This window comes from Cebus imitator, unplaced genomic scaffold, assembly GCF_001604975.1.
Source record: "Cebus imitator isolate Cc_AM_T3 unplaced genomic scaffold, Cebus_imitator-1.0 Scaffold24, whole genome shotgun sequence".
NCBI classification, from domain to species: Eukaryota; Metazoa; Chordata; class Mammalia; order Primates; family Cebidae; genus Cebus; species Cebus imitator.
The window spans coordinates 12,042,661-12,047,630 of record NW_016107339.1 but is presented as its reverse complement, the minus strand read 5'-3'; the positions used below and the strand labels follow the sequence as shown (position 1 = coordinate 12,047,630).

General features: G+C 46.1%; 1 pseudogene across 1 annotated transcript; it reads right to left on the bottom strand.

The window, feature by feature from the left end:
• Positions 1 to 313: 313 nt before the first annotated feature.
• Positions 314 to 907, bottom strand: LOC108299801 (annotated as a pseudogene). The gene has a single exon (XR_001823123.2). The product of XR_001823123.2 is annotated as an interferon-induced transmembrane protein 3-like (transcript).
• Between the last annotated feature and the right edge of the window lie 4,063 nt (positions 908 to 4,970).

The following is a 4,970-nucleotide window of genomic DNA, read 5'->3' as shown; positions in this document are numbered from 1 at the left end:
GGGTGCGATTCTTCTGTCTCAGCCCCCCAAGTAGCTGGGATTACAGGTGTCTGCTACCATGCCCAGCTATCCTTTCTTTCTTTCTTTCTTTCTTTCTTTCTTTCTTTCTTTCTTTCTTTCTTTCTTTCTTTTTTTTGTAGTTTTAGTAGAGATGGGGTTTCACCAAGTTGGCCAGGCTGGTCTCGAACTCCTGACCTCAAGTGAACTGCCTGCCTTGGCCTCCCAAAGTGCTAGGATTCCAGGCATGAGCCATTGCGCCTGGCCCATTTTCTTTCTTTTTTTTCTTTTTTTAATTTTTTAATCTTTTTAATTATTTTTTTTTCCAGGAGCATGTGCACTTTATTGAACACAACTGTAGAAAAGTGTGTGAGGGTAAAGGGCTGTTACAGGATGGGCTGGGGGCAGGGCGAGGAATGGAAGCTGCAGTACGTGGGAGACAGGTCATGGGCAGAGCCCCTGGCCTGGGTGATTCCTCTGGATCTACTGATAGACTTGCAGAATCAGTATTGGGATGATGATCAGCAGAATGGTCATGATGATGCACAAAATCAGGGCCCAGATGTTCAGGCACTTGGCGGTGGAGGCGTAGGCCTGGGCCCTGGTCAGGTCGCCAACCATCTTCCTGTCCCTAGGCTTCACGGAGTAGGCGAACGCTACGAAGTCCAGGCAGCAGGGGTTCATGAAGAGGGCGTTGAACAGGCGACGTGGTCAGGCATGGCGGTCTCGCTTCGGATGTGGATCACGGTGGATGTCCGGGACGCAGGGTTGTGGGGCGCCCCCAGCACATCCACCTCATGTTCCTCCTTCAGCATCTCATAGTTCGGGGGACGGTCGGTGCTGGTGGGAGTGAAGAAGGTTTGGACAGTGTGGTTCATGGTGTCCGGGGAAGACCAGCCGTGGTGGGGTTGCTGGGATGCTTCTCCTATTATTATTTTTTTAAAGACGGGCTTTCACTATGTTGGCCAGGATGGTTCCCATCTCTTGACCTTGTGATCCGCCCACCTCGGCCTCCCAAAGTGCTGCCATTTTCTTTCTTTAAACATAAAATGTATTGCTAGGTGATGTTAATAAACGGAAATAAAAATGAAATATGTTGGAGCTGCCTAGTTTTTGTTTTTGCTTCTTTGCTTGCCTTTTTCTTTTTTTATTTATTTTCAGAGACAAGATCTCAAGTCTTTCGATGTGGCCCAGGCTGGCCTGGAACTCCTGGGGTCAAGTGATCCTCCCACTGCAGGCTCCTGAATAGCTGAAACTATAAGCATACACCGCCATGCTCAACTTGATTTTACCTTTTTTTTTTTTTTTTTTTTTTGAGACAGAGTCTCCCTCTGTCGCCCAGGCTGTAGTGCAATGGCGTGCTCTTGGCTCACCGCAACCTCTGCCTCCCGGGTTCAAGCAATTCTCCTGCCTCAGCCTCCCAAGTAGCTGGGATTACAAGCATGCACCACCACGCCCAGCTAATTTTTTTTTATTATTATTTTTAAATAGAGAAGGGGTTTCACCATGTTGGTCAGGCTGGTCTCAAACCCCTGACCTTGTGATCCGCCTGCCTCAGCCTCCCAAAGTGCGGCGATGGCAGGCGTGAGCCACCGCGCCTGGCTGATTTTACGTTTTTTAACTGACAAATAAAAATTATATATAAGAGCTGCTTGATTTTCTTTTTCTTTTCTTTTTTTTTTTTGAAACAGAGTCTCCCTCTACAGCCCAGGCTGGATCTCAGCTCACTGCAACCTTCACCTCCTGGGTTTAAGTGTTTCTCCTGCCTCAGCCTCTACCAGTGTGAGCCACCATGCCTGGTTAATTTTTGTATTTTTAGTAGAGATGGAGTTTTGCCATGTTGACCAGGCTGGTCTCCAACTCCTGACCCGCCTTGGCCTCCCAAAGTGCTAGGATTACAGGCGTTAGCCACCAAACTCATCCTGGATATGGCTTTCTTTTTTTTCATTTTTTTTTTTTTTTTTTTGAGACACAGTCTCCCTCTGTCACCAGGCTGCAGTGCAGTGGCGAAATCTCAGCTCACTGCAACCTCCGCCTGCTGGGTTCAAGTAATTCTCCTGCCTCAGCCTCCTGAGTAGCTGGGACTACAAGCGTCCGCCACCATGCCCAGCTAATTTTTGTATTTTTAGTAAAGACAGGGTTTCACCATATTGGCCGGGCTGGTCTCGAACTCCTGACCTTGTGATTTACCTGCTTCAGCCTCCCAAAGTGCTAGGATTACAGGCATGAGCCACTGCACTCAGCCATGGATATGGTTTTCTTTTGAATTATCATACAGTCAGGCTGACCTCTTTTGGTGTATGGTTCTTTAAATTTTACTTGTATAGATGCATGTAACCACCTTGACAATTAAGATTCTGAAGAGGGGGCCGGGCGCGGTGGTTCAAGCCTGTAATCCCAGCACTTTGGGAGGCCGAGGCGGGTGGATCACGAGGTCAAGAGATCGAGACCATCCTGGTCAACATGGTGAAACCCTGTCTCTACTAAAAATACAAAAAATTAGCTGGGCATGGTGGTGCGTGCCTGTAATCCCAGCTACTCAGGAGGCTGAGGCAGGAGAATTGCCTGAACCTGGGAGGCGGAGGTTGCGGTGAGCCGAGATTGCGCCATTGCACTCCAGCCTGGGTAACAAGAGTGAAACTCTGTCTCAAAAAAAAAAAAAAATCAATTGGCCATACTTATGTGGGTCTATTTCTGGACTCTCTATTCTGTTCCATCGGTCTATGTGTCCATTCCTCTGACAATACCATACTGCTGCTATACAGCAAATCCTAAAACCAAGTAATATAATTCCTCCAACTTTATTCTTCCTTTTTCTTTTTTCGAGACAGGGTTTTGCTCTTGTTTCCCAGGCTGGAATGCAATGGCACAATCTCGGCTCACTGCAACCTCCTCCTCCTGGGTTCAAGCAATTCTCCTGCCTCAGACTCTGGAGTAACTGCCATTACAGGCACGCACCACCACACCCGGCTATATTCTTCCTTTTCAAAATTACTGTAGCTATTCTAGTTTCTTTGCCTTGCCATATAAATTTTACAATTAATTTGTCTATATGTATACAAATTCCTGCTGGCATTTTTATTGGAATTGTGTTAAATCTATAGGTCAGTGTTATGGTTTGAATTGTGTCTCCCAGAAAGATATGTTGAACCTGGCACAGTGGCTCATGCCTATAATCCCAGAACTTTGGGAGGCCAAGGTCGGAGGATCGCTTTGAGTCCAGAAGTTTGAGACCATTCTGGGAAATATAGCAAGGCCCCGTATCTACACAAAAACTTAAAAGATTAATCAGGCATTGTGGCATACACCTGTGGTCCCAGCAACTCAGGAGGCTAAGGCAGGGTATTGCTTGAGCTTGGGAGATCAAGGCTGCGGTGAACTGAATTGTACTTGTGCCACTGTACTCCAGCCTGGGTGACAGATAGAGGGAGAGTCTGTCTCAAAAAAAGAAAGAAAAGAAAAAAAGAAAAAAAAGATATGTTGAAGCCCTAACCCTCAACGCCCTGAAATGTGACCTTTGTTGGAAATAGGCACACTGTAGACATAGCTAAGATGAGGTCAGCCCTTAATCCAACATGTCTGACGTTGTTATAGGAGGAGAAGAGATACAGGGAGAACAGCAGGTGACAACTGAGGCAGAAGTCAGAGCGCTTCCATTGCAAGCCAAGGAACACCAGTGACTGCAAGCAAGCCACCAGAAGCTGGGAAGATGCTGAAAAGAATCCTCCCCTGGAGGCCTAAGAAAAAGCCCGGCCCTGCCCACATCTTGATTTAAGACTTCTGGCTTCCAGACTATGAGACAATAAATTTCTGTTGTTTTCAGCCACCTAGTTTGTGGCAATTTTTAATGACAGCCCTAGGAAACTAAGTTCAATTAGTTTGGGGAGAAATAACATCTTTACTGCGTTGAGTCTTCCAATCCACAAACAAGTATGTTTCTCCATTTATGTAAATGTTTGATTTCTTTCATCAGCATTTTTCATAGTTTTCAGCATAGACATCCTGTGTATGTTGTGTAGGTTTAGTTATACCCAAATCTTTCCTTTTTTGTTTCTTTCTTTTTGGAGCTATTATAAATAGTATTGTGGGGCCGGGCGCGGTGGTTCAAGCCTGTAATCCCAGCACTTTGGGAGGCCGAGGCGGGTGGATCACGAGGTCAACAGATCGAGACCATCCTGGTCAACATGGTGAAACCCCGTCTCTACTAAAAATACAAAAAATTAGCTGGGCATGGTGGTGCGTGCCTGTAATCCCAGCTACTCAGGAGGCTGAGGCAGGAGAATTGCCTGAACCCAGGAGACGGAGGTTGCGGTGAGCCGAGATCGCGCCATTGCACTCCAGCCTGGGTAACAAGAGCGAAACTCCGTCTCAAAAATTAAAAAAATAATAAAAAATAAGTAAATAAATAGTATTGTGTTCTTAATTTCAGCTTCCAGGTACTCATTGCTAACATGCAAGTGCACAATTGAATTTCATGTGTTGATCTTGTATTTTGTGGCCACAAGGAACTCAGTTATTACTTCTAGGTGTTCCATAATAGGTGTCCAGCATTCCTCATGGCATTTACTCTGAAAAAATTATATTAATTGCCATAAAACGTTCCATCATCTGGCCGGACACGGTGGCTCATGCCTGTAATCCCAGCACTTTGGGAGGCTGAGGCAGGCAGATCATGAGGCCATGAGATCGAGACCATCCTAACATGGTAACCCTGTCTCTTCTAAAAATAAAAAAAAAAAAATTTTTTTTTAAATTAGCTGGGCGTGGTGGCAGGCGCCTGTAATCCCAGCTACTTGGGAGACTGAGGAAGGAGATTCATTTGAACCCACGAGGCAGAGGTTGCAGTGAGCCAAGATCAAGCCACTGCACTCCAGCCTGGGAAACAAGAGTGAAACTCTGACACAAAAAATACAAAAATTAGGCAGAGCAAGGTGGCTCATGCCTGTAATCCCAGTACTTTGAGAGGCCAAGGC